This window comes from Alexandromys fortis, unplaced genomic scaffold (assembly GCF_014885135.2).
Source record: "Alexandromys fortis isolate MF-2015 unplaced genomic scaffold, M_Fortis_MF-2015_v1.1 scaffold_144, whole genome shotgun sequence".
Classification (NCBI taxonomy): Eukaryota; Metazoa; Chordata; class Mammalia; order Rodentia; family Cricetidae; genus Alexandromys; species Alexandromys fortis.
In genome coordinates this window covers 1,936,781-1,962,705 of record NW_026068021.1, presented here as the reverse complement: position 1 = coordinate 1,962,705, position 25,925 = coordinate 1,936,781, and the positions used below count along the sequence as shown (strand labels likewise).

The 25,925-nt window shown below is 46.9% G+C and overlaps 1 protein-coding gene across 1 annotated transcript in view; it reads right to left on the bottom strand.

Moving 5' to 3' along the window:
* Positions 1-6,024, bottom strand: part of Card11 (caspase recruitment domain family member 11) — a 125,831-nt gene extending 119,807 nt beyond the window's left edge. The window contains exon 1 of the mRNA XM_050163246.1: positions 5,754-6,024. The gene's annotated coding sequence lies outside the window, so the exon portion shown is untranslated. The remainder of the gene's footprint in view (positions 1-5,753) is intronic.
* Between the last annotated feature and the right edge of the window lie 19,901 nt (positions 6,025-25,925).

Genomic DNA, 25,925 nt, shown 5'->3' with positions numbered 1-25,925 from the left:
AGTCTCTCACTGAACACTGATAGTCTAGACTGGATAACTCCTGCTGTCTCAGATCCCCTTACCCAGAGCTGGCAGTCTAAGAAAGCCTGCCACAGCTCTCAGTGTTCGCCTGAGTCCTAGGGATCTGGACCCAGGACCTCACATCTGTGCAGCAAGCTCTCTACCCACTGAGCTACCCTCTCCTCGACCCTCTTCCCCAATTTGTTATACAACCCAGGATGAACTTTCCATCCTCCTCAGTGTCCCGGCATTACTGCCAGGTATCTTCCCCGCCTCCCTTTTCCCATCAAATGGTTCCGAGTGTTTCTAGTCCACCATTCTCCCTTGGTATCATTTCACGTGGGTTCATGGTAACCGGTGTTGATTGCTCTGCCTGTTCTCTGTTTGTTTGTCTCCTTTGTCGCTTCCCCCACAGGGTTGAACTCTCTTCCTCTGGAGTAGGTGAAGTTCCACCCAGGTCTACCCTGTGCCACCCACACAGCCATCCTGTCTGTGGCCTAGAGCTGAGTCACTTTGAAAGGGACCAACTAGCTCACACATCCTAAAAGAATTTTTATTTGTACCATTCAGGATAAAATTAGCAGGCTCCAATGTCTGTTGATTCACAGGTGCTCTTTATATATATCAGGGAAAGACTCTCCGCTTTCCCTACGGCTTTGCACTTTTAAAGTTGTTCTGCCTCACATCCTCATAATAATTAAGGCAAAAGAAAACGTGAAATATGTGCCCTGAAGCTCTGCGACACACTGGCTTCACGTGCAACTCTATCTGTGTTAATTAAGGGATGATACCTTTACTTTTTTAAGATTAATTTTAGACAGACAGGGTCTCACTGCGTCTCCCAGATTGTTTGAACTCACTGTAGCCCTTGTTGGACTTGATCTTGCCATCTTCCGGACTCAGCTTTCTGAGTAGCTGGGACGACAGACCTGCACTCCAAGTCCATTTAGGGAACAGTGTGTGTGTGTGTGCTTTTGTTTTTACTTTTTAAATTCACTAGGAAGCCAGAAAGATAATCTTGACCATTATCATAAGGAATTATACCATTTACATCATTGTCCACCTCTGCTCAGGGCCTCTCATTGACCTACAGTTTATCAGTTCAGCCATGGCTGGCCTGCAAGCCCAGGGATCTGCCTGTCTCTGCACCCCCAGCTCTGAGATTAAAACTACATGCCAACATGTCCTGAATTTTTATGTAAGTGTTAGGAATAGAACTCTGGACCTCACGCTTGCAAAGCAAATGCTTTATCGAGCCATTTCCATAGGTTTGGAGGGTATTTTTTTTTTGCATCAAGGCTTACTCATTTTTTATTTTATAAGAGTTTTACTTTCATGTATGCATAGGCAACATGTATGCACCCAGTACCTACAGAGGCCAGAGAGAATGCCAGGTATGGTGGAACTGGAGTTAGAGATAGTTATGACCCTCCGTGAGGGTTCTGGGAACTGAACCCAGGCCCTTTGCAAGAGCAACAAGCCTTCAATCACGAAGGTATCTTTGCAGTTCCAAGGATGGTGTTTTATATGTGACACTTTGCTGAGGTCCCACAGCTCATAGATAGCGAAGCTGGGACAGTAGGCTCTCCATCTGGCTCCAAGTCCCTAGATCTTCTCGTAAAGCATCTTGCTTCCTAACAGTGAGGTCACTCCTACGGGTGGCAGTGGCCAGAGAAAGCAAGAGTTCCAGCAGGTGCTAGCTTCATTCCCTCTAGGTGTGAGGATGCAGGGAAGAGTGTGGGTTCTTCACTCTACTGTTTGCATACTCCTCAGTGAGAGAGGCAGGAAGGAGGATGCGATTCTAAAAAGTGGGGGTAGGGCCAAAATGAAGTTCTCATACCCTTCTCTTGCTCATTCTGCCGGGAGCATCATCCAGTCAGGAATGGGTGTGGACCATTGCAGTGCAGCAGCTGTAGTGGTGATAGAAGGAGGAGCCAAAGGCGGGAAGGGCGAGCGATTGCCAGGCAGCAGGACCTGGTGGTGAGCTTTTATTACTCCTGGCACTGGGCCTCGGCCACCCATTATGCAAACCTGAGAGGGACCGTTATAAACTATGATCCCTTGAGCAAATCACTGCCCGAAAGGTTACCTTTCTGAAAACAGTGACCCATTAAAACCACTGGGACAGAGAGTAGGGTTCCTAGAGGGGAGTATGGGGCTCTGTATGGGCTGTGCTCTGCATTGGCGGTTTATAAGGTCTGTGTTCTTCCCACATGGCCTGGCTGGATGAAGAGGATGGCACCTGGGAATCTGTTCCTTGTAATTTTTCTGTGGGATTAAGGATGTGTTCCCTGTGGTAGAGAACCTGAGAAAGGGCCCCCAGTGAGGAGCTGGGGGTATGGCTCAGTGGTAGAGCCCCTGCCTAGAATCCCCCAGTGAGGAGCTGGGGGTATGGCTCAGTGGTAGAGCATCTGCCTGGAATCCCTCATTGAGGGGCTGGAGACATGGCTTAGTGATAGAGCTCTTGTCTAACTTGAGTGATTCCCTGGCTTCAGTCTCTAGCATTGCAAAAAATCCAAGCAAAACCCTGTCATTTTTCTTCAACAGAAAGCATTTTTTGAGAGGCTCCTTTGAAAGCTGTTTTTTTTTCCTTTCTTTTCATTCCCAGATTTCAATCAATCCTAGCATTTTCCAGCTGGCTTGAGCCATGCAGCCACACAAGTGAGAGCAGTTTATTCCCAGGGTAGATTTCCTGGGCATAACTCTCTGATTTCTTTTAATGCTCACAAGCGTCCTATATGACTGGGACTGTAAACAGGGAAACTGAGGCTGATGAAGCCTGGGCGAGATAACCTACCCAGCTGGGTTACCGTGGGAGCAGTCAGTGATGCTGCGCCTCTAAATCTGATCTCCAACTTTAACTTTGGATGGTCCCTGGGGCTTGGTTATTCATAGCAAAGTCAGTGAGTGGCAGGCCCATCTTCCCTTTTTAATTTTTTAAAAAGAATTTATTTCAAATACAGTCATTTGTATGTCTGTGTGTGTGGCTATTCACAGGTAAGTGCAGTGCCCATGGAGGCCGGAAGGGGGCGTTGTATCTCCTGGAGCTGTAAGCTGGGATGTGACTGCTAGACAATGAACACAGGTCCTCTGCAAGAGCAGTACTTGCTCTTGACCATCGAGCCATGTCTCCAGCCCCAGGACATCTTCCATAATTGTCCCTAATATCACAGAGTGGTGGTTCTCAACTTTCCCAATGTTGTGACCTTTTAATACAGTGTCTCATGTTGTGGTGACCCCCCCCAACCATTAATTGTTTTCATTGCTATTTCCTAACTATTATTTTGTTACTGCTGGGAATCATAAGGTAAATGTCTGTTTCAAAGGTCTTAGGTGATCCCTGGGAAAGGGTCATTTGACCCCAAAGGGGTCACCACCAAACAGACTGAGAACTGCATGGAGGATGCTGAAGTCAGCAAGGTTGGTACCCTGGGTCTACTAGAGAGTGACATCACAGAGCTCAACAGGCTGTTCCCATGGCCTTTCAACCAATCCAGACCCTAGACCCTGAAGAGGGAACACTGGCCCAGCTGCTCTCTCCTCTTGATCCTATGTATATATTTTAATTCAAATATCACAGGTCTGACTTTGCAGAACAGCAAGCCAAGCTATGGTCTGAGCTGGGGGGGCTGCCTGGGAAACTGGCCCTTATAAGGCATAACAATGCCCCGTCTTTATGACCTTCAAAGCAGAGAGAAGCAAGATCAGGTTTTTTGTTTTGTTTTGTTTTTAATATACTGAGGACGCTGGGCCTGGTAGCTAAAGCCTATTCTATCCTCCCAGATACTCTAGAGGCTGAGGCAGGAGAATGACTGGATGAAAGCCAGCCTAGGCTACAAAATGAATTCAAAGAATTCAAAGAGCTGGCCTGGATAGGTGAGACCTTGTCAGATACACACAGACAGACAGACACAGACACACATAGACACACACACACATGCACACACACATGCACACACACGCACATGTGCAGAGAGACAGAGATAGAGAGTGGAAAATTAAAGTCTGGTTGAGGGTAAACTCAAGGGTAGAGCCCCTGTCTAGAATCCCCCAGTGAGGGGCTGGGGTGTGGCTCAGTGGTAGAGCCCCTGTCTAGAATCCCCCAGTGAGGGGCTGGGGTGTGGCTCAGTGGTAGAGCCCCTGCCTAGAATCCCCCAGTGAGGGGCTGGGGCACAAGTCAGCGATGGACCCTCATCCCACCTGACCTCAAAACGCAGACCCAGAGCCCCATGAAAGCAATCCCTAATAGGAGAGAAGCTGCAAATCTGCATAGCAAAGTGGAGATGATGTCTGAGCATCACCAGCCTGCCTCAGCCTGGGATCCTTACTGACCCCTGCAGTGTCTCCCATACTCTTCCTTAAGTTCTTTGTCAATAGCGCATACTGCCTGCAAGACAGGCATCTCAGGGCAAGCAGCCTCACGGTTCACCTTCCTTCTGAGGCCCCCATGTGTCAAGCACAGAGCCACCCAGGAAGTATTCCCTGCTTGACTCAGACAAAAGCATTGGCGTCCTCATGCGAGAGTTTGGTCTCTCTAGGCTTTCTCTCCAGGCTAGCCCAGAACTCCCAGTTCTCCACTCAGCTTCCAGAGCTCCTGGCAACCTTGTCATTTGCCTGCAGGTCTTTGCTCTAACGATTTTCCTTTTCGGTCACGGGAGGATCGTTCTTGTGCAGGCTCGAAGCTGCTGGGGTGGTGACTTACCAGCCTGCCTTTCTGATAGGTCGCTATTAGAATCTGTACAGGTGCAGGCCATTTCCCTGTGATGTCGCAAGGCTGAGCGCTGCTGGCTTTACCCTGGATGCGCCCGTCGCAGGCCCAGGGGATCTATTTCTGCGTCAGAGATGCTGTGGGGCTGAAGACAGCTGGGATCCGATAAGCACCAGGGTGAAGAAGCCCTGGGGTTAAATTCCTGTCCATACACTCACTGATTTACTGCCTGAGATTTCCAGCACACGGACGCATGAGAAGGTACTGAATAAATGCTGGGTGAAGGACCCCTGCCCCCACCTTCTAGTAGGTCGTACCTTCCAGAAAAGTCATAAATGTCAAAAGAATTTTTTTTTTCAAACTACAAATCCAAGTGACTGGTCATATGGAGATCAATGCTGAGCTGGCCGCCCCTTGCTATGACAGTGACAGGAAGTGCAGCCTTAGGCAATAGTCCTTAGCCATCTCCCAAGGCATAAATAATATAGCCTCACAATGTGTCACTCTCTCTTGAATACAGAACCTCTATGGGACAAAACTCTTCAAACTCCCCATTGAGCATAGAGAGGTGACTTTAAGCATTAGGTCATTGGTCCCCAAATATCCACGCCTTGGCACCTCTCTTTGGAAAGCAAAGAGGACCACCTTCTCAAGAGCCCCTGAGTTAGGCTCTCTTGTATGCTGCAAACATCCATCCAGGCATTCAGGTACCAGCCAAGTTCTGCTCCAGCCTCTGCGGCAGGTGCATTGGGTGGGGGTGGGGGAGTGGAGGGGTGGATGGGGTGGAGGGGTGGCTCAGCGGGAGGAAGCATGGAGGCGGGGGTGGGGGTGGTGGCGGGGTAGGGGGGTAGGGCTACGTTCATTCCCAAAACCCTTAGGGAGGGCTAGGGGAGGAGAGAGAAAGATAGGGGAGGCAACTAAAGAATGGAATCCTTACCACCCCAGGAGACCACCTGCCTGCCCTACTGCCTCTAGAGCACAGCTGGTGTCCCCAAAGTATCCCCTCTTCGCGTCCTCCTCTCGTCCCCAGCCCTGATGCACATACCTGGGTCGCTCATGCTTCTCAGATTCCGGGTACTTCCTCCACGCAGACCTCCAGTTTCCTCCAGCGCTGAGCTCCGGCCTCCAGCATGCACCCGTCTGAGGCGGCCACCTTCCCTGGGCCTTAGAGACCCATAGGGATGCCAGGGGCCAGGGTTCCCGAGATCAGAGGACTCAAAGAGAGGACATAGGGAAGAGAGAGAGAGAGAGAGAGACAGAGACACAGAGAGAGAAGAGGTAGGAGACAGAGAGAAAGTGTGTCATAGGCTGGTAGGGGCGGGGAAGAAAAATGCAAAACCCGACAGGAAATGAGACTTGAAAAAAAATGCAGAAGGTTAGAAAAGGAGATAAGAAAGGGGGAGGGGCTGAGTTTGAGCCTAAGGCTTGGGAGACCTGGCTGTAATGAGGTAAGGGATGAATGGGCCTCAGGTGCTGGCCCTGGGTCAGGGATAATGAGTGTTGAGTCCAAGGTGGCCAGGCCACCTACTTTAGATGGGGTGAAACTGAGCCAGCCTGAGCTGTCAACCACGGATTCCACTGTGGGGTTGGGGGGAGCCCCCCCTTTTAAGTTTTTTCTAGGGTAGTTGGGAATGGGGAGTCTTGGATTTCTTCACTGGGAGGGGTAATGTGAAGGATGGCTGTTGCTGCTACCATGGGAGACTGAAGTTTGGTCAGAAATGGAACCAGGAACCAGAAAGACAATGCCCCTAAAAAAATAGCTGACACACGCTTCCAACACCGGGCTCGGAGAAATAGGCCTGCCTTGGGAGCAAACTTTTAGTAAAGTTAATCACGATTACTTTTTAAAGTGTGGGGTGGGCATGGGGTATGTTTGCACTGGTTTTTAGAAGATGCTGTCTGTGTTTGGCTTTATGAATCACTCTCTGCCTTCTTTCTCGAGTCTCTCACTGAGCCTGGAGCTGGGCTGGTGGACAGCAAACTCAGTGATACCAGTTTCCACCTCCGCAGCACCAGGCTTGCAGACCTGGCCAAACCCGGCTTCCTGTGGGGGGTGCTTGGAATGTGAACTCAGCAAGAGCTTTTACCTGCTGAATCCTCTAGAAACCTTTGAATCTGTGAAGGAGAGCTTCCCCTCAGCCCTGAGCAAGGTGAGAAAGGACCACGCTTCAAGACAACTGAAGTGTATGCAGATGTGCACAGGGCACACGCACCAGGGTGACAACTTCTCACCAACCGAACAAAACGTGTAGTTCACACCCACATTGTGTTCCATCAAAACATGAGACTTCTATGTCTCTTCCATGCCCTGGTCCCCTTCCAGTCATGGTCGCACCTGGTAGCATCCCCCACAGCCCCAGCTAGTTTGCCCATTCAGGAGCAGTGTTTCTTTCTTTTTTTTTTTTAAATTGATGGAGACTTAATTCAGGGTCTCCTGTATAATGAGCAGACACTCTACTGCTAAGCCCCACCCCAGCCCCTCACTGGGGGATCCTAGGCAGGGGCTCTACCACTGAGCCACACCCCAGCTTCTCACTGGGGGATTCTAGGCAGGTGCTCTACCTCTGAGTCACACCCAGCCCCTCACTGGGGGTTTCTAGCAGGGGCTCTAGTGCTGAGTTTCATCCTTAGGCTCCTGTTATAATAGTACTTTCTTGTCAAGATCACCAGCCCACAAATAATAGCATGAAGACTTATTAGTAACTATGAAAGCTGGGCCTTAGCTTAGGCTCCCCCCACCCCAACTAGCCCCTATAACTTAATTAACCTGTTTCTAGTAATCTGCCTTCTATCACGTGGCTCGGTTACCTTTCCTCTGTCCCATACATCTGAGTGGCTCTGAGTCATCCCTCAACACCTGGTCCTGAACTTCCCAGGACTGGAAGCAAGCCTAGGCTCCCTTTGGTCCTTCCCTCTCGCAAGTCTTCAGTTTCTGACATTTATGGATGGGTCTGGATGCAGGTGTAGCCCACTAAGACTTGGCTTCTCCCCACTCAAATCTTCTTAAAGATGTCTAACTTTCAGAGCATGTAGAGGAATGATAGAATCCTCACCATGGTTTTTCCACCACCTGATTCTATAATTGACATTTGGTGCATCATAATCTCTCCATCCATCAATCTTCATTTTGGATATTTCATAACAGGTAGCAGACACTGGTGCGGTACCCTTTAAATAGTCCGTGCTGTATGTCACTGGTGAGAGAGCTGGGTTTGTCCTCATATTGGGGATTGGACTCAGAGCATCACATACATCAAGGAAGCCACGGCCTTAGGCCTCTTTTTACTATTATTTTTTTAAAATGAAGTTAATTTTCATGTGTGTGTATATGTTTTGTTGTGTGTATTCTTGCACGTGTGTGTGCATGTGTGTGGAGGTCACTTGGGTATTGGTTACTAAGTAATGTGCACTTTTTTTTTTTGAGACAGTGTCTGTCATTAACTTGGAATTCACCAGTTCAGCTAGGCTAGTTGGCCAGTGAGTCCCAGGGAGCCACCTGTCTCTGCCTCCCCAGTGATGAGGTAACAAGCCCACACTGCCACACTCACTTTAATTTAAAAACATGAGTTCTGGGAATAGAGCTTAAATCTTCATGCTATAAGGTAAGCATTTAGCCTACTGAAGTGCCACCCAGCTCTACTCAGAATTTTTAAAGCTTACAATTTACATGTGGATCTTTATATGTGAGTGTGTGAGTGTGTGTGTGTGTCTGCATACACATAATTATTTATCTATGGTTTTAATATACATTTATATTATTTTAAAATATACTTTATTTATACTACTATATACATTTAAATACATTATTTTAAAATTATGTGTATATGTCGCTATAAGTGTAGGGGGGGTGGGAGGCTGTATATGCGTGTGTGTGTGTGTGTGTGCATGTACTAGCATGCATGCATGCGTGTGAATGCCTGTAGAGGCCGGTAGAGAATATATGATCCCCTGCAACTGGAGCCTCAAGAAGCTGTGAGTCACCTGTTGTGGGGGTTAGGAACAGAACTTGGATTTTTTGCAAGAATAGCTATGGCTCTTAACCAAGCCGTCTCTCCAGCCCCTAAAAGTTAAAAGCAGGTTTTGGCTATGTGATGAAATGAGTTTTGGCAAATGTTTGTACTATATGATACAAAACCCCCATGGAGACACAGACCCTCACGGCCTGGTATGCCTGTATCTAGCCACTTCTTGCCACTGCGTGCTGACCAAGTGGCTGCTATCAATAGGCATTGCATTTTAAATTTTATTTAATTTTGGTTGATCTTCACCTAAATCTAGGAACCATTCTTTGATTCTGTCACTGGGAAACTTGCGACTATCCTGAAGCAATTCGCATCCCAACCCATTTCTGTGGAGTCTAAGTAGAGAGCAAGTATTTCTGAGGAAGATCTGTAGTTAGTTGATGGGCCGCAAGTTCATAAGACAAAAGAGTTGGGTTCTGTCATATATACCAAGTGGGGCAGGGCTGGAAAGGTGGCTTGGCCAATGAAGGGCTATCCCCAGCACCCGTGTATGCTGTGAGCAGGCATGGTGGCCTGACTGTAATCTCAGCCTGAGGGAAGGTGAGGTGGGATTCCCAAGGCAAGTTGACCAGTTAGACTAGATGAATCTGCAAGCTCTGAGGGCAGCAGGCGGCCCTGCCGCAGTAAAGAAGGGAATGATCAAAGAAAACATCTGGCTCAACCTCTGGCTTCTGCTTACACGTGCACACACGTGCACAGCACTGTTTACACATGGGAGCCCACACATGCACATTTGAAAAGACAGAGGCTCTGCATTTGGAGGGAGATGTACTGGGGATTGAACCTACAGTCTTATGCATGGAGGAGCCAATGCAGGGCTGGAGAAATAGACCTCCCCCCAGCAACTGTTAGCTGCTGTGTGCCCTCAGTGAGGCACAGGGGGACATGAGCCTCGGAGCTCCCTGGAGAGAATGACGTGGGCTTGATCTTGTAACAGTCTCAGGTCAGTCGCCACAAGTGCTCTGGTTTCAACCGTGCCCCAGCTACCTCAGGCCCAAGTGACAGAATCTCCTAACAGCAGTGCTCCCAGACTTTCTGCAGTATAAGACATCCGCACCCCTTTAAAATTAATGTCTAAGATGTGATGGTATCCACCTGCTATTCCTGTACTCAAGAGGCTGAGGCAGGAGGACTACCAGCTTGAGGCTAGCCTGGGCTATATAGCAAGACCTGACACCCCCCCCCCCCAAAAAAAGACAAAAGCAAACATTTAAAAAGTCTAATCTGTTATGGATTGACTGTTTTGTAAAATATAATAAAAATTAATTACTAGAAAATGGAATTTTAAAGAAGACACTCAAGATACAAGCTGTCCGATCATGCCTGGCTACCATGCTAATGTCAAGCATGCTATAAAGTCTCAGAATGCTGAGTCTCCATTTCTGTTACCTGGTTTGGACTGGTCTACGCAAGGATGGAGCCCCACATGCCAGACTGTGGGTCACTTCCCTGCAGAGAAGACAGCTTGCTGACGCCTGTGTCTGCCCAGAGCTGGCCCAGCCAGCCTGAAGACATTAGAAGAGGCAAGATAAACATCATATTGGTCACTCGGACGTTCACAAACCGGGGCTGAAGTCAGCAGGTTGAAAGCTTCAGGCATGGGGCGAGACTGTAGCTAGTTGGTAGACATGTGCACATTTTCTGGGGAGAAATGAACAAATGGTTCTCCATCCTGAGAGTGTATCAACAATAGGCCAAAGAGGTAAGACCCCACTAGCATTCAGCTTGGGGACCCAGTGAACTTCACTGGGGTTCCATCCAGCAGTGTGGGTGAGGGGTTAGTGACAGGCGCATACTAACTTAAATGCTGCTGCATCAGCCTTGGCCAGAGTGACAACCTTGGGAGCTGCACCCTTTCAGCTGCTCCCTGCAGTACTTGCGTACAGCTCCACAGGTTGATGCCTCCTCTCCCCGGCACCCACAGCTGCTTCGCCTTATGAATCTTGTAAGATTTATCTTTTCTGGGGCTTGTGAGGTGTGTTTGCTTCCTCAGGTTCATGAGTCCACTCCATCCCTCAAGGTTTTAACTCAGAGTAAAACTTGGCACAATAGCAGAGCATTTGCCAAATACTTCAAAGCCTTGGGTTCCAAACCCAGCACCTCATAAACCCAGCAGGAGGGTAGCCTGAAATGCCAGCACTGGAGGCGGTGTGTGTGTGTGTGTGTGTGTGTGTGTGTGTGTGTGTGTGTGTATGCGGGGAATCAGGAGGTCAAGATCATCTTTGACTATTGTCTTAGTTAGTGTTCTACTGTTATGGAGAGACACTATGACCAGGGCACTTTTAGAAAGCATCTAATTGGGGGCTTGCTTACAGTTTCAAAGGTTCGGTCCTTTATCATCATGACAGCGAGCATGGCAGGAGCATGGCACTCTTGGTGCTGTCTCAAAACATACGGTGGAAGATGTCCGAGACAGCTGACAGGGTACAGGCACCCATTACCAGGAGTGACAACTGAGTTTGATCCCTGGGACCCACATGGTGGAAGGAGAGAAAAGACTCTGGCAAATTGCTCTGACTTTATACTTACAATGTGATGAATACACATGCACACACACACGCACACACACACACATGCACACATGCACACTCACACACACAAACACATACACAAATAAGTAAACAAGTGTAATTTTAAAAGAAAATAAGGAAGAACTCTAGTGTTGTTCTCTGGCCTCCACAGGCAATCACACACACACACACACACACACACACACACACACACACACGTAGATACCCCTGCACATACATGCACATACACAGACACATGAAGGTCTTTACTTGTGTATATAGCACAGGACATTTTGGGCAGGCGTGAGCACTGGGGGGCAAGATTCTACAATCTTATATGAAAACCATGAATCCAGTTGGCACATCTAACTGGTTCTGAGTTCTCAGAGCTGCTCTAGGTACACAGACAGTTCATCCCGCCTTGTCAGGGAAATTGACTTCCAACATGGAGTTCTATATTCAGTGAGATAATCAATCAAGGGCAAGAGCAAAGCAAACGCATGCATTCTTAGATATGCGAAGGGTGTTAGCAATTCGCTTCCCACGGTCCTCAGGATGCAAGTTTCCAGAGCGTGAACTAGCATAAAATGAAAAAGAGATGTGGCAAAAGAAGAAGACATGGGATCCAAGAAAGGTTGATAGACACCCAGAAGGATGATAGACAGGATGAAACAGGGGCTGAGGAGCTGGCTCAGTGGGTGAAGTGCCTGCTGCTCAGGCATGAGGACTTGGGTTTGAGCCCCCTAGTGCCCATGTAATAGCCAAGTGTGTCACTGAATGTCTATAGCCCCAGTGATGGGAAATGAGGGGGGACCCCTGGGGCTTGCTGGCCTGCCAGTCTAGTCCAACCAATGAGCTCCAGGGTCACCGAAAGAGTCTTCCTCAATATATATATGTTTAGTGATGGAGGAAGACCACTGATGTTGACTTCTGACTTCCACACACATATGAAGGTGCATTTACATGCACATGTGCCCACACACACATATGAAAATATAAAAAAGGACAAAAATAGTAATTGTCTCAAACACTGTGATGGTTAAACCTTCATTGTCAACCGATGGGGTTTAGACTCTCTATGGATACAAATCTTGGGTCAAGTCTGAGAGGAATTTTCTAGATTCAGTTAATCAACACAGGAAGACACATCCTGACGTAGGCTGAGGTCCTTGGCTGAATAAAGAGGAGAGTGAGTTAGGCACAGCATTTATTTCTCTCTGCTTCCAGATACCATGTGACAGTCACCTCACGCCCAGACTGCACCCTTAAAACTGCAGCTCAACTAATTATAAGGCCAGGACCAAACCTTTTATTGTTTATGGGATGTATGCATCCATCTAAGCATTTTCAGTGCTTTGCTTTGTATAAGCTACATTAACAAGGGTCACCCTTCCTCTGTTAAGCTGTTTTGGTCAGGCATTTTGCCATAATAATGAAAAATGAATGAATATAGAGATCTAGGGGAGAAAAGTCAGGATATATCACTGATTTCAGTAAAACAAACAAATAAATAAAGAACAATAACAATAACAAACCAAAACTAAAACCCTCAACAGCTAACAGAAAGACCCTATGTACAGAAAAGAACTGCAAAGAATGCCCAAGTAGCATGCTGGATTAAGTTTTAGGTCATATTCACCAAATTTGGTGAAAATAGGTCACTCTTAAGGACTCTAACTAGAAAGGGATTAAGTAGGGCTATATATGTATCCCCCACTTGCCCCAGTGTGCTGTAGTCAGCTCCCCATTACTGTAACTAAATACAAGAGACAGGGTATACTATAGAGTTACAGAGAAAATGACTCTATTTAGTGTTGAAATAGGAGCGGTGGCAAGGCTGCTTCCCCGGCACCCGGCCGCCCGCATGGCTAGGTTATGCCCTGAAATAATTACATGGAAACTGTATTTTTTTAAAACACTGCCTGGCCCGGCTAGTTCCAGTTTCTTATTGGCTAGCTCTTACATATTAATCTAACCTATTTCTAATATTCTGTGTAGCCCACAAGCTGGCTTACCAGGAAGGATCTTAACCTGTGTCTTTCTGGAATGGGAGAACCATGGCGACTCCTTGACTAAGCTTCTTTCTCCCAGAATTCTGTTCTGTGTACTCCACCCACCTAAGGGTTGGCCTATCAAGGGGCCTAGGCAGTTTCTTTATTAGTAAGAAATCACTCCCACATCAATTTAGGCCATGGTTAGGTTGACCAGAAGTCCAAACTATGGCACAGGCTCTGTCAAGGGCTGTGGTTGGCCTGTCACTTTGTGGGTAGAGTATGTATATCTCTTGGTGGTGGTGTTTACCTATTCTGGAAAGCCAAGAAGATGCGATCTTGAAGCCTCCTTCCCAATGACCTTATCTAATCTAATCACCCTCTCAAAGGCCACACTTGCAAATGTCACTGTTGGGTCATGGTTCCACTCTCTTAACCATTAGTAGAAGACCTGGTGGCTTGAACTCTCGTATCAGCTCCAGAAGAAAAATTGTCTTCCAAACATTGCACTTTCTATTCTGGCAAATGACTGTTTCTACCTCTTTCAGGAAGCAAAAAGAAGGAAGTAAGTGTGCGTGCGTGTGTGTGTGTGTGTGTGTGTGTGTGTGTGTGTGTGTAGGTTGCTCTCCGGCGATCCCCAAGAATCTGCCTATTTCTGGGTTGGGATCACAGATATGCATCACTATGTTTTGATCTTTTTTTTTGCGTCTGTTCTGGAAATTGAACTTAGGTCCTTGTGTTTGCATTTCAGATGCATTACTGAATTATCTCTTCAGATCTACAAAGTACATAAAGCCTTGTTTCAGGAAAGTGTGTGTGTGTGTGTGTGTGTGTCGGTTAGTTTTTTTTTGTCAGGTTGAGACAAACTAAAGTCATTTAGAAAGAAGAATCTCATTTGAGAAAATTGTCTCCAACAGATTGTAGGCTAGTGTTTGAGGCATTTTGGGGATGCAGGATTAATATGGGAGCGTCCCGCCACCGTTGGTGGTACCACTCCTGGGCAGACTGATCCTGAAAGGCAAGCCTGGAGCACTAGCCCCTAAGCAGCAGTCTTCCATGGCTTCTGCCTCCGTTCCTGCCTCGGGTCTTTGCCTTGAGCTCCTACCCTGACTTCTCCTTTGGATGGACTGTACGTTGGAACATGAAATAAACTCTTTCCTCCCCAAGTTGCTTTCAGTCAATGCATGATCACGGCAACAGAAACCAAGTTAGGACAGTGTCCCAGTGAGTAAGAAAAGCCAGGAAGGACCACACTCAGTTTTTCTCCTGGTCTCCTTGTCCTCACATAGCCACATTGTCACAGGTGGGTGTCTGCTGTAGGACTACCCACACACCCCAACATATTCAGAGAAACATCTCTGTTTTACTTGGTGTCTTTCTTCTGGGCCCCTTGTGTGTGCTAGAAGAAGGGAAAAATCCCTTTAGTTCTGTCTGACTAAAATCTAGCCCAGCTCAGCCCTCTTTTGGTCCTTGTAGGCAGCATCTGGTTGGCCTCTCTGGAACAAAGGTAATGTCTGCTATAGTTAGCTCCCCCCTCTAGCTTCTTCTCCTGGTGTCTGAGTGTGTGGGAAAAGGGAGGCTGGGTCTCCTGACCCTCCATTCTGTAGACTTAGGTGTCCAGTTAGTGGCCCCTGTTCACCGGGGGCCACCTGGCTAGAATGGGATGCATATTGATAACCAGCTTTTGGATGACACAAAATGTCATTCCTCTCTGAGGGTCTCCGGTGTCTGACCAGGCTCTCACCTTCCCTGGGGAATGAAGAGCAGCTTGGGAACGAAGCCTCTCTTAGGTGTGGAGACAGACTTGAATACGGCACTGTGTTTGCAAGCAGAACCAAAATCCTTCCAACACCTTCTCTTTGTCTCCTCTTCCCACCTTCTGGAGACTCTCCAATTCCAGCCACTCCTTCTGAGGGACCTGGAGAAGAAGTCAGCCTCCATGTCCCTCACGCAGGCATCCATGTGGGTGCAGTGTTCTGAGGGTTCGTCTCCATTTGAGCAGCCACAGCCAGCCCTGATATATGCACATCCTTCGGAAGCAGAAGACTAAGGAGGAAAATGTACTCAGCCTTACCACATGCTGGAGGCTCTGAGCCTGAGATGCCTATGGAAGCAGCTTCCTTTTGGAATGTGACTTCTACCATCAGCAGCTAGGTAGCTGTGGGCACCCTGAGTGAGGACTGCCTTAGAAATAGAGAGGGTGGGTGGATATGGTGACTTATTCTTGGCATTCCAGCTCTCAGGAGGGTCGCTATTCAGGATGGTCTGGGCTAGTTAGGAAGTTCCTGGCCAGCCAGGGTTACAGTATAGGACCTTAACTAAGAAACAAAACAAAACAAGCAAAAAAAAAAAAAAAGCGTGTGCGTGTGTCTTGGGAGACACAGTTTGCTCAGTAAAACTCTTCTGTACAAGTGTAAGGACCTGAGTTCAGATCCCCCAGAACCCACATAAAAAGCTGGGCGTGGTGGTGGCAGGTGGTTTTAATCCCAGACCTGCAATGCAGAGACAAGGTGATATCTGAAGCTTGCTGACCACATAACCACACGCACACACACACACACACACACACACACACTCACATACACACACACACTTAAACACACATGGAAGAAGAAGGGAGGGAATGAAGGGAGAGAGAGAGGAGGATGGACGAAGGGGGAGGAAGGGAGGGAGGGAAGGAAGAGAGCTAGCTAGATAGAAGGAGAGAGGGGGAGAGATGGATGGAGGGGGGCATGGGAGGGAGGAGAGGGGCAGAAATAGAAGGATGAAAAGGAGGAAGAGGGGGCCACCGGAGCATGCATCAGTCTGGGCATCCTTGCCCCCAGATGAAAAATTTGATTCTGCTTCTCAGGTGGGTCCCAGTCCCCAAGTCCTCAGCTTGCTTTCTGCACCCCCTTTCTCCCAGTTATCTCCCAAATCTTCCCTGCACCTCTGCACACATCTCCTGTCTTCCAATCCTTTCCCGTGACAAACGTCAGCTTTCTACGCTAACTTAGGGATCCCAAAGCCCCCTAAAGTGACCAGAGAAAGGGGAAAGATGAAAGGCTGAGATTTTCCTGGAGGGGGTGGTGCTGTGAGGATCAGCTTCCATTCCAGTGCCCTTTCCAGACATTTCCATATGGTGCCAAAAACCAAACGGAATGAGAACAGGTGCCCAGGGGAGCTGTGTGTCTGTCTCTTCAATGACCCTTGCTTCACTCAGCCCCCTTCCTGTCTGCCCCTCTAGAGAGCCATCCCCTGCAGCCGCCGCCGCTTCTGACTCCAGGAAAATCATTCCTTATCAGAGCAGCAGTCACACGCTTGGGACAGCAAAGAGGCATTTCACAAACTATTGATCTGAGAATTAATAATGCTGCTTTCTTCTCCCAGATGCTGCCCCTAACTGCCATCGTGCCTGTGATCACCCCTTCAAAATAGCTACACCAGCCTGGCAGAACCTTCCTGCCTTAATTATGTTTTACGTACTTTTAGGCTTTTATGACGTTATTGCTCTCTCTTGCCCCTGCAAGCTCGCATCTCTTAATTTCACATTGTTTCCCTGCCATCTCCCTATGCAGAGAAAATTCTAGAAAGGCATCCATGTGCCTGTTTATGGTCTCTCTCTCCACCAATAAAGAATAACCTGCCGAAAGGCCCACTGGCTTTTCGTTATGCTGCGTTTAGATGACCCTTGACTTGTTTTAGGTACTTTTTTTCTCCCTTTCTTTTGTTAATGCAATAATGCTATTGTTTAATTCTTCCAGAAAGTGTGGCTCCCATCCAAGATAGAAGTGTTCCCATCTGTAGGCTGGCAATAGACTCAATAATTCTCAATAGCTTGAGTTAGGAAATACTTTGTCGCTGGCTGTATGTCTCACTGGGGGCAAAGATACCTTGAAATTTAACCCACAATAGCACCGACATGGAGGCACTTTTGCACAACAATTGTAGCTCAAGACAGGAGCACTGGGCTGGAGAGACGGCTCAATGGGTGAAGGATTTCTTCTGCATGTATTGGGACCTGCGTTTGGGTCCCCAGAACCCACATCGAACTGGATAAAGAAGCACATGTTAGTCATCTCAGCTCCTTTGTGGAAAGGTGGGAGGCAGAGAGAGGAGACTCAAGCCTGCGAGCTCACTAGTTTTGTGCGGACCACTGTGGACAAGAGACTGTTTCAAACAAGCTGGATGGTGGGGATCAATACCCAAGGTTGTTCTCTGACTTCAACACATGCATCATGATACATGTGCACACTCACACACCGTACGTACATATACCCACACTTGCATATATAAACACACATATGCACACATATACACACATGTGCACACGATGCATACGTGCTCACATACATACAAACATATGTGCATAAACACACATACACATGTGTGCACGAATACACACACGTGCATGTATGCAGTCATACATATACACACATACATACAACATGTGCATGCACACACACAGTTGTTTTTTTTTTTTTTCTTTTAAAGACAGAGGTGCTACTTGGAGGACTGAAGGGTTTGGTCCAAGCTTCATTGGCCCGTTCTCCCCACCAGAGGCACCATCTTTTGCAGTTGGCAGATGATGTTGGTCACAGGAAGAATCTTCCTACTTCCTCCTTTACTTTTCTTCACCAGAGTGGTACCGAGAAGATGGTTGCCGGAACTTGACCAACATCTTCCCTCTCAGTTAATCAGTATTAGGGTAATTGTCACATCACATCCATTCGGTGTGGCTGATACACTCGCCGTTCCACATCAATAATGAATAATCACGTAATGACCAGCGGTGTGTGTGAGTGATCAGGGCCGGCACATAATGGATGCTTTGTTTGTCTTTGGGGACTGTATTACCAGCGTAAAACTGATTAGGTTTTAAAATGCCCTGGGTTACCTGAGGCCTGAAAGGTGCTCCATCAAGCCGCTCTGCTCTTCTCCGCATGGAACTTCAGGGTGCCTGGATCTTCACTTCTGGTTCCCAGGGTTTAAAAATGGGAACTATGTAGCCCTGTGCATCCATCACCATGTCCGACAACTGCTTTTTTTTCTTCCCTTCCCCCAACTTTGCTTTTAGAGACAGCATCTGGCGACACCCAGCAATGGCCCTGAGTTATGTCTGTTTTTAGCACAGAGTGCTTGAGTGGGCTAGTCAGGCCTCATTAAAAATACGAATGTTGCGGCTTATGGAATGGGCCGCTTTAAACACAGGCATCTACACTCCAGTGGTTCTCAAACTGGTTTATAGTAGTCTGGGTTTTTATGAGGCATCTCTCAGTATGTGTGTGCACACAAGCCTGTGTATTTCCCAAAGGCTCTGCCAGGCACTGACTTTACCAGCTCAGTTCAGCCGAGGGAGAAGGGAGCCCTCCGTGAGCAAAGCAACACCCACCTCTCAACTCATCACTATGGATGCTGATGTGTGACAGTGACCATTGCATAAAACACTGGGTGGCCTTCTGAGCCTGAACATACTTAGACTTCTCCAGTTTAAGCCTTAGGGTATTTTGCATCATGTAAAATTAAATTCATTTTTAGTTCTCTCTCTCTCTCTCTCTGTAGGGTGTGTGTGTGTGGTGTGGTATGTGGTGTGTGGTGTATGTGTGTGCACGCGCACATGCGTGTGCAGAAACATTGAACATCCACCTCCATCACTCTTTGAGGCCAGGTCTCCTGGAGCTTATGTTTTTCAGTGAGGCTGGCAGCCAGCAAACCATAGTGACCTCCCTGTCTCTGTCGCTTTCCTCTGGTGTTGGGGTTATAGACTTGTGTGGGACCATACTCAGTTTGCTATGTGGGGTGCTGGGATCCGAACTCATGTCTTCATGCTTGTGCACCAACCACTCTTAACCACTGAGCCATCTCCCCAGCCTAAGCATTCTGTTGCATCCTTTACTTCATTACACTGGCTGCACGAGGCCATTTTCATGCGAGCATATTTTCATGAAATATACGTGTGCATGTTCCCACATCCCCACTGCCCTTACCTCTCCCATCGGTTCCCTTTGATCCCTTAGACGGTTTCACGTCTCCTTTCACATCGTCTGTACATGTGTGAGCTGATGTGTCTATATCAAATCCAGGACCCACAACTGAAAGAAAAATATGGCATTTGTCTTTCGGAGATGGACTTTGCTTAACATGGCGTCTGCTTCCCTGCGTTCACACCCAGCATTCTCCTTTACAGCTGGAAATAGCTCCTCTGTGCTCGCAGACTGCAAGGACTTTGTTCATTCTTCTGTTAATGGACCCCCAGGTTGGCTTCAGAGACTTAGCAACTGAGATGGCACTGCAAAATCCTTCATGTGCAAGTGTCTCTGCGATGCGCCGCTCTGGTGTCCCCTGGCTACTCAGGAGTGCTACTGCTGGCTCCTATGGCAGAGCTGTTTCCAGGTATTTGAGGCCCCCCCCCCATACTGATTTCTGTGCTGGCAGTTTACACTCCCGCCAGCAAAGACTCCTTTTTGTCCCTATCCCCGCCAGCCTTTCTGTCATTTGTTTTCTTGATGACTGCTGTTCTGACTGGGGTGAGATGAAATCACAATATAGTTTTAATTTGCATCTCCGATGGCGAGGGTGGTTGAACATTTGTTTTTCCTGTTTATCGGCCATTTGTATTTTGTATTTGGAAAACTCTCTGCAATTACACAGTCCATTTATTGACTGGGAAGTTGGACGGCTTGTTGTTGAGGTTTTTAAACTTCTTTGGCTATTGCAGATGTGAGCCCTCCATCAGCCAGGACGCGTGCAAAGATGTTCTCCTGCATTTTGTAGGTGGGGTAGGTGGGCCATTCACTCGATTGCTTCCTTTGCTATGCAGTTTTTCATGCCATGAGATTCCACTAGTCAGTCGTTGACGTCATTTCCTGAGAGACTGATTCCTGTTCAGACAGCCTTCCCCTACACCAACATCCTGAAGTGCTTTCCCTGGGGTAGTTTCAGATTTCCAGGTCTTAACACTGAGGTCTTTGACCCACGTGGCTCTGGTTTTATACAGGGTGAGAGATAAGGGTCTAGTTTCATCCTTTTACACGAAGCTCTCTGGTTTTTCCAGTACTTCCTGCTTAAGATACTATCTAAGAAAAAAAAAAGTACGTTTGGGGCATGTTTGCAAAAATTCAAGCGTCTGCAGCTGCGTAGGCTTCTACCTGGTTCTTCTGTTGTCGTTCATTGATGCAGTGTCTGTCTGGGGGTTGTGTGACGCTGTTTTTGTTACCATGGTGCTCTCCTTTCGTTTCTGTTGCTATAGCAAAACAATCAGGCCAAAAACTATGTAGGAGAGGAAAGGGGTTGTTGTTGTTTACATCTGCACATCACAGTCCAGCACTGAGGGAGCTCAAGAAAGGAGCTTGAAGGCGGGCCTGCTTGCTATCCATACCGTGGAACTCGCTCCCAAAGCAGTGCACAGGAAGTGCGGAGGATGCTGCTGGCTGGCTGGCTGGCTGGCTGGCTTCCAGGATCGTGTTTAGCCAGCTTCCTTACAATTCAGGACCACCTGCCTAGGGATGGCACCACCTGCAGTGGGCTGGACCCTCTCACATCATTTAACAATCAAAACAATTTCCTACAGACATGCCCGCAGCCAATCTCATGCAGGCCGCTCTTCAACTGAGGCTCTCTTCTTAGATAACTCAAGACTGTATCAAGTTGATGGTTCAAAAACTAACCAGGACATAAGACTGTGTGGTGTATCTACCTATAACATAGCATATACATCTATCTAACATATGCACACAATGTAACCTATCCATCACATAAACATGTACACTTACACAGCACATCTCATACATTCAGATACTTTTATACATCTATTCTCCTCCCGCAGGACTCATATACTCATGTAAGTCTCACCTTCACAGATACACACACACACACACCACACACACACACACACACATTCAAACTCACACACACTTAAACTCATGCATTTAAACTCACACATTCAAACTCAAATACACATTCAAATTCACATAGATACATTTTCAAACAGCTCTCTCTCACTCTCTGTCACACACACACACACACACACACACTCATACATTCAAACTGATGCCACATTCACACACACTCCAACTCACTCACGTGCACAGTTACACAACTCTCTTCAGCACTTTGTTCATATGAGGAAACGCTGACGCTAACTGGCAGCCTAGGAACCGCCTGTATAATTTTGAAGCACTTGACTAGAGAAATTAAATATTTTAATATTTTATTAATAACTCCTCAGATGCTCTGGGCCTGTATTCTCTGGGCACAGGGATTTTCATTAAAGTGTGGCGTCCCAACCCTCCACAGTGCGGCCCACCCCGATTGATTTTTAACTATTGATCTCGCATTTTTCAAGCTCGCAGAGCTCATTTGTTACTTGTGATAGTTTTTAGTGGATTCCTTGGGTTTTCTACAAAACCTTGCCATCTGGGAAGAGGTACAATTGTATTTCTTCTCCTATCTGGATTCCGTTCATTTCTTTTTCTTGCCTAATTGCCTGGGCTAGGATGGCTAGAAGTAGCCAGAGTGGGAGGCCCTGTTATGTTGCCATGGTAACTCATTCTTGAAACAAGACGTGTCGGGAAGGTGCGCTTCGAGGGCACATCTTAAGGGAGAGTACTCTGATAGTGTTTCTAGGTTCAAGAAATAAACAATGCACCAATTTGAGGCTCGCATATATATTATTAAAATCCAAAGATAACCCCAGCAGTTGTTTGGAGCTCATACTTAACCAAAGTTAATCTTCAGGGGGAAGGTGAATGATTGCTGGCATTCTGTAGGATTGCTGGTAGATTGCTACACTTTGTAGCTAATCACAGTTGGTTTTATGGTTACAATGTACCATTTTTTGCCAGTGCCCCGCACAGAGATGCCTCTCACTACCCTACCTTTAGTGAACCAAGGCTCGTTTCACTTCTTCTGAGTCCTTTGGGTCCTTCTCGGACATAATCCTCTCTGATGCACACACAGGTTCTCCTGTCGGCAGGGATGGTGTGTGTCCCCTTTCTGCTTCTCTCACAAGCTAGTGCAGAAGTCCAAGGGCACACATGTTGAACTGCAAAGCTCAGGAGACTGTGTATAGAGAGCACAGGGTGGTGGGGCTGTAGGTTCTATGTCCTTTGCACATCCAAGCAGCCGGGCTCTGCCTTGGACTCACTGTGTGATTCCGAGCGCCCGTCATTTCTTTCAGTTTCCTTTTTGTATGAGGTAGCCCCCCCCCCCCACACACACACACGCTGCCACCAGCCCAGCCCTCTCCCATTTCCTCCTCTACCCCTCTTCCCGCTGCTTCAGAGTGGAAAGTTTTGTAAATGTCACTTTGCTACTGACCCTGGGCTGGAGCTAGGTGCTCTGCATAAAAAGGAATGCCACCTGCCATCATCGACTCGATGTTCAAGGTCTCGAGCTGGCCAGGCAGAGATTTTCAGATGCTCTATAGTCTACACAGCATTGAAAAAATGGCGAGGGATGGGTTTCTTATACACAGCCTACCCAGAGCGAGTACTGTTTCTAGATGAACAAGGCATGACAGGTTGTTTTGAAAGAGGAAGTGCCGCATCTGGCTTCTGATGCAGCTGTCAAGGGGTAGGGAGCTGTCAACCCCTCATCCTTGGACCCGTACCCACTACTGGGGACAGAGCCCCACCTTCCCAAGAGTCATCACCTGGACTCTGTCCCTCAGTTTTCTCCTCTGTATTTGAACCATGTAGAATGATTCTGCATGGATGACTGGAAGGAAGAGTCTAGGGACGTAAATAAAGACTTCTCTTTCATCCCCCCACCTCCCAGACCCAAATAACCACACAGAAACTATATTAATTACAACACTGTTTGGCTAATAACTTAGGCATCTTCCTAGCTACCTCTTACATCTTAAATTAACCAATTTCTTTTAATCTATGTTTCACCATGAGGCTGTGGCCTACTAGTAAGGTTCCAGTGTCTTTCTCCTGTGGCAGGTACTTAGCATCTGCTTTACTCTGCCTTCTTTCTCCCAGCATTCGGTTTAGTTTTCCCATCTTGCTCTATTCTTCCCTGCCATAGGCCAGAGCAGCTTCTTTATTAACCAATGGTAATAAAGCATATTCAGAGCATACAGAGGGGAATCCCACATCATAGGGGACATCTGGTCCCCCAAAGGTCCTAGCAGGACTAGTCTATGAATGCTCACCATGGTCACCATGATGGCTAATCTTTGCCAGTGTGTGTATGTGTATGCACAGATGTGCTCTTTAAGTCAGAGGTTAATTTTGAGTGTCTTTAATGGCTCTTCCACATCATTAAAAATATCCATTCATCCATCTATCTGTCTATCTATCTATCTATCTATCTATCTATCTATCTATCTATCATCAATTATGTGTGTGAGGAGGGCATAGGTATGGAGAATGAAGGACAACTTATGGGAATCAATTTTCTCCCTCAACTGTGTGGTCCAGCAGATTAGACTCAGGTTGTCACACTTGCTAACAAATATGTTTGCCTACCTACTGAGCCTCCTCAATGGCCTTCCACCTTATTTTTTCACTTTATTTTTAAAACAATCTTTTCTCATTTTACATTCCCATCCCAGTTCTCTCTCCCTCCCTTACTCCCATTCCCCCCTCCTTATACCCACCCCACTCCATCCATTCTTCATAGAGGGTAAGGCTTTCCATGTGGAGACAACAAAGCCTGACACATCACTTTGAGGCGGGACCATGGCTCTCCCCTCACGTATCTAGTCTGAGAAAGGTGTCCCTCCAAAAATAATGGGATCCAAAAAGCCAGTTCAAGCACTAGGAATAAATCCTGGTCCTACTTCCAGTGGCCCCACAGACTACCCCAGCCACACAACTGTCACTTACATTCAGAGAGCCTAGTTTGAGCTGATGGAGGTTCACCTGCTGTTAGTCCAAACTCAGTAAACTCCCACTAGCTTAGGTCAGCTGTTTCTGTGGGTATCCCCATCATGGTCTTGACCCCTTTGCTCATATTATTGTTCGTCCCTCTCTATGACTGGACTCTGGGAGCTCAGTCCAGTGCTAGCTGTGGATCTCTGCATCTGCTTCCATCAGTTGCTGAATGAATTGTCACTAATAGTGACAATTAAGGTAGTCATCAATCTTATTACAGGGCAAGGGCAGTTCAGGCACTCTCCACTATTGCTTAGGGTCTTAGCTGGGGTCATCATTGTGGATTCCGGGGAATTTCCCTAGTGCCAGGTTTCTCACTAGCTTCATAATGGCTCCCTCAATTAAGATACCTCTTTTCTTGCTCTCTCTCTGTCCTTCTCCCATCTCAACCATCCCATTCCCTCATGTTCTCCTCCCCGCTTGCCTTCTCCCTTCCCCCTTTCCTTCCACTTTCCTTCCTTCCACCACCCTGGCACTCCCAATTCTCTCAGGAGACCTTGCCTATTTCTCCTTCCCAGAGGGATCCATGTATGCCTCTCTTAGGGTGCTCTTTGTTATCTGGCTTCTCTGGGGTCATGGACTATAGGCTGGCTGTCCTTTGCTCTATGTCTAATATCTACTTATGAGTGAGTACATACCTGGGTCACTTTCTGGGTCTGGGTTGCCTCACTCAGGATGTTTTTTTCCAGTTCCATTCATTTGTCTGCAAATTTTAAGATAGCATTGTTTTATACTGTTGAGTTGTACTTCATTGTGTAAATGTAACACATTTTCTTTATTCATTCTTCAGCTGAGTGGCATCTAGGTTGTTTCCAGGTTCTGGCTACAGTTGGACAAATGTCCTTGTAGTGCAATTGCGCATCCTTTGGGTATATGCCCAAGAGTGGTACTGTTGGGTCTTGAGGCAGATTGGTTCCCAATTTTCTGAAAAACCTTCATATTGATTTCTGAAATGGCTGTACCAGTTTTCATTCCCACCAGCAATGGAGGAGTGTTCCCCTTACTCCGCATCCTTTCCAGCATAGGCTGTCATCAGTGTTTTTGATCTTGGCCATTCTGACTGGTGTAAGATGGTACCTCAGAATCATTTTGATTTGCATTTCCCTGATGGCTAAGGACGTTGAGCAATTCCTTAAGTGTCTTTTGACCATTTGAGATTCTTCTGATGAGAACTCTCTGTTTAGACCTGTACCCCATTTTTAAATTGGATTATTTTGTATTTTGATGTCTAGTTTCTTAAATTCTTTATATATTTTGTAGATCAGTCCTCTGTCTGATGTAAGGTTGGTTAAGATCTTTCCCCTTTCAATTGGCTGTCATTTTGTCTTATTGACTGTGTACTTTGTCTTACAGAAGCTTTGCAGTTTCAGGAATTATTGTTTCTCACAGTGTCTGTGCTACTAGGGTTCTATTTATAAAGTGGTCTTCTCTGCCCATGCATTCAAAGCTACTTGCCACTTTCTCTTCTTTGAGGTTCAGTGTGGCTGGATTTATGTTGAGGTCTTTGATCCATCTGGACTTGACTTTTGTGCATGGGGATAGATATGGATCTATTTGCATTCTCCTACATGTTGACTTAATGCCATGAACTTTCCTTTTAGCACTGCTTTCATAGTGTCCCATAGGTCTAGGTATATTATGCATTCGTTTTCATTGAATTCTAGGAAGTCTTTCTTTCTTTATTTTTTCCTTGACCCAGGGATGATTCAATTGAGCATTGTTCAATTTCCATGAGTTTGTAGACTTTCTGCAATTAGTGTTGTTGTTGAATTCTAACATTAAGCCATGGTGATCTGATAAGATACAGGAGGTTATTTCTTTTTTTTTTTTTT